Source organism: Pollicipes pollicipes, unplaced genomic scaffold, assembly GCF_011947565.3.
Source record: "Pollicipes pollicipes isolate AB1234 unplaced genomic scaffold, Ppol_2.1 Scaffold_7231;HRSCAF=8579_pilon_pilon_pilon, whole genome shotgun sequence".
Lineage (NCBI taxonomy): Eukaryota > Metazoa > Arthropoda > Thecostraca > Pollicipedomorpha > Pollicipedidae > Pollicipes > Pollicipes pollicipes.
Genome location: NW_023597034.1, coordinates 24,918,824 through 24,923,005, shown reverse-complemented (window position 1 = coordinate 24,923,005; position 4,182 = coordinate 24,918,824).

Genomic DNA, 4,182 nt, shown 5'->3' with positions numbered 1-4,182 from the left:
GTAGTTATTAAAATTCGAAGGTAGGAGCATCAATCTACCTGTTTTACGATTATATACGATGTTCCGCCATTACACATGACGAATGACGTGCAATGATTTCTTCCAACATTAGGTACCAATGTATACCCTGCACCGCTGATTTACCAGCCGCCATGTTTAGGAGCTACTTAAAGCGTTCCCCGTGGCGTAGATGACGTAGCTGTGGGAACGTCACAGGTTGTTACCTGAAAAGGCGGAGCATCTGGAAGCATTTCCCCATCAAGAACGGGGGCCCTGGGATGGCTGTCACACAGGGCGACCTAAGTGCTAAATTTATGCAATGACATTGGAACGGCAAGTATTAAACCGATACATGCCAAGCACATAATATGCGGATCTTGACGTCAGGATTTCCTTACATGTTGCTGATGGCATGTGTGCGTATGTACGTTGCGCACGCCTCGTAAGCATGGCGCATACTACACATGACGTTGGTCGATCAGTCCCTGCCGTTTAGTCCCTGCCGTGTCCACACTTCTGACAGCGAGGGCGATCACGCGCATGTCTGAGTCGTTATGATAGGTTAGTGAACGCCGACGCCGCACGTCTGATTCTCGCATCCCTCGCGAGTGAAGTAGCCCTCGCCCATTTGTGCGGAATTCTTCAAGTACTTCACCTTTTTAGAAGAAGAAAAATCTCCACCGCGAGCGTTTTACGCGCAGCAACGAAATGGGCACAACCAGCTCGCGTTAGCAGAATTGCCCAACTTGGAAATCATAAAACCTAAACAACATCTTTAGCACCAAAAATGATGCGTAAGCAATTGGACATTATTTATTTCGTCGTTTCGACCATTGCTACTCACAATGCTCGCACGAGCGCCTATCATCTTCAAGAAATTACCATCTGACACTATTATAATTTCGGCAAACAAACCAGTAATGTGATTTTTTAACATGCAGACAGCAGACGATTTATAACACATACTTAAAGGGCAATATAAGCACCAAATCGCGGACACGAGAAACCGAGAATAGTATCCCAGTTCTGCACATTCGTGTCTCGAATTATCTGTTGGTGCGCTGAGCCTTCGTGGCGTAACATAATTTTGAAAACTTTTATCAAATATTTGATAACTTACGGCTCATCGCGCGCAGGACCAGAAAGGCTCCTACACTCTTACCTTATCATTGCACTTCTTTCTACTTTTGACTTTATTATTGCACTCCTAATTCATTTCCAGTTGTGAAACTTAAATTGACATTTCCAAACGGACAACACAGAAAAAGAGCCAACAATGTCGGTTTGAACCGAAGCATTTCCAGCAGATATTAAAAAAAACGGACCAAGTCACGGGAACTCAACACTGAAGCCAAGCCAACGTTTTCGGCGCGGTACATTAACGTCTATTAGTACACCCTCATACACGAGTCCGGATAATGCGATTCGCACTCATTAGAACCAAACAGATCGTGACGGACAATGTCGCTTAAGCTATAACACTTGGGTTCAATTAATATGAATACTCCGTTGCCGTGAGATGCCGCCACCATGTCGTGCGGAGGGAACTGTCGTAGCACCCTCTTAAAGTAGTGCACCTCTTGTACAATTCCAACGAGCGAGGCCTGAAATCGCTCTGACATCCAGAGATATACTCTGCCGAGATAATAGGCCAACAGCAATCCTAAAGAAACGGAACCAAGCCCCGGGAAAATAAGACTGAGCAAGGCCAAGCGTTTTCGGTACGGTACATATACGTCTATTAGCGTAGCGCACCTCACATACGATGTCCGGATAATGCGATTCACACTTATTGGAACTTAACACTACCGTGCTGACAATGTCGGTGGAACTGCATAACTTCAGTCCATGAATAAGGCTCATGCTTTGCCGTGAGATTGTTAACATCATGTGCGACGAACTGCAGTAGCACCCTCTTCAAGTAGTGACACCTCTTAACATAATTCCAATTGGCGAGGCCTAAAAACCGCTCTGACATCCAAATACAGGCTCCACCGAGATAATATGCCGACAGCAACCCCAAAGTAAATAGGCCAAGCCACGCAAACCGAAAACGAAGCAAAGTCGGCGTTTCGGTACGGCACATATACGTTTATTGGCGCCCAGCACTTGAGAACACCAGTCCTTATAGTTCGATTCACACTTACTAGAAGTAAACACGTCGTGGCGACAATGTCGTACTCGGTTCAATGAACAAGACTCAGCATTGCCGTGAGATATCACCATCATGTTGCGCGGACTGACCGATAGAAGCAGCCCCTTAAAGTAGTGTACCTCTTGCGTGATGCCAGTTGGCGAAACCTGAAAGCGCCTCTGGCATCCAAGAACATTCTCTACAGAGATAGTACTCTCATGTATAAGGTGCGCTGCGCTTATAAACATGTATGTAACGTACCGAAAACGTTGGTCTCGCTTCGGCCTTCGGTTTCCGGGGCTTGGTCCGCCCCCCCCTACCTTGGAATTGCTGTTGACACAATATTTCGGTAGAGTATATCTTTGGATGTCAAAGCGGTTTTTAGGTCTCGCCGATTGGAGTTATAAAAAGGTGCACTACTTTAAGGTGCTACTGCAGTCCATCCGCTCACTGATGGTGACATCTCACGACAGCGCATGAGGTCTTATTCATGGAACCAAAGTATTGCAGCTCAACCGACATTGTCGGCACAATGTGTTTATTTCTACTTAGTGTGAATGGCATGATAAGGACTCTTGTTTCAGGTGCCCCGTACGAATAAACGTATATGTACCGTACCGAAAGCGTTGCCTTTCCTTCGGTCCTCGCTTTCCAGGGTTGGCTTCTTTCCTTGGGGTTCGTGTCGGCATATTATCTCGGCAGGGTATGTCTTTGCACATCAGAGCGGTTTTTAGGTCTCGCCAATCGGTATTATACAAGAGGTGCACTACTTTAAGAGGGTGCTACTGCAGTTCGTCCGCACATGATGGCAACATCTCACGACAATGCATGGGTTTTATTCATTGAACCGAAGTGTTGTAACTGAACCGACATTGTCCGCACGACGTATTTATTTCTAGCAAGTGTGAATTGCATTATCCGGACCCGTGTATGCGGTGCACTGCGCCAATTACAGCACATGTACCGTACTGAAAACGTGGGATTTACTTCGGCCTTCGGTTTCCCGGGGCTTGGCTTATTACTTTGGCATTGTTGTTAGCATATTCTCTCAGTAGAGCATGTCTTTGGATGTCAGTTTGGTACGGTTTGGATGTTCCGGTACAGCACAATATACGGTAATGGACGTATATGTGCCGTACCGAACACGCTGGCTTTGCTTCAGTCCTTCGAATTCCGCGGCGTGGTCCGTTTCCTTAGGATTTCTACTGGCATATTATCTCGGTAGACTATGTCTGGATGTCGAAGCCGTTTTAGGTCTCGCCAATTCCAATTATGCAAGAGGTGCACTACTTGAAGAGGGCGCTACTGCAGTCCGTCCGCACATGATAGTAACATCTCACGGCAATGCATGGGTGTTATTCATCGGACTGAAGTCTTGCAGCTCCACCGACACTGTCAGCACGATGTGTTATCCGGACTAGTGTGTGAGGTGCACTACGCTAATAGACGTATGTGTACCGTACCGAACCGTGTACCGTACCGTTGCTGCCTGCGTGTTAAAAACACATTACTGGTTTGTTGCCGAAATTATATTGTCAGACGACAATTTCTATGAAGATGATAGGGGTTGCTTATGCGAGCATTGTGAGTAGCAATGATCGAAAACGACAAAGAATAATGCTGATTCGCCTGCTCATCATTTTTGGTGCTAAAGATGTTGTTTGGGTTATATGATTTCCAAGTTGGGCAATCCTGCTAACGCGAGCTGGTTGTGCCCGTTTCGTACTGCGCATAAACGCTCGCGGTGGAGATTTTTATTCTTCTAAAAAAGGTGAAGCACTTAAGAATCCCATTGTGCTAGGGTCCTACCCTGCCCACGTGCACCCCTGCTCATCGTCCCCAAAGCCCCGCATGCCGCAGATGAGGTGTCTCACCTGTTTCTCCGCCGCCCAGACGCCGGGGAGCTGTAGCTGTGTCAGACGTGCAGGTCCTAGTCCGCGTCCCACCGTCAGGGGCATTGGAGATCAACGGACGCCAACCGCACGCGCGTGCGCACCGTGTCCGGTTGGTCTTGTGCACACAGACACGCTACACAAACACACCACTCA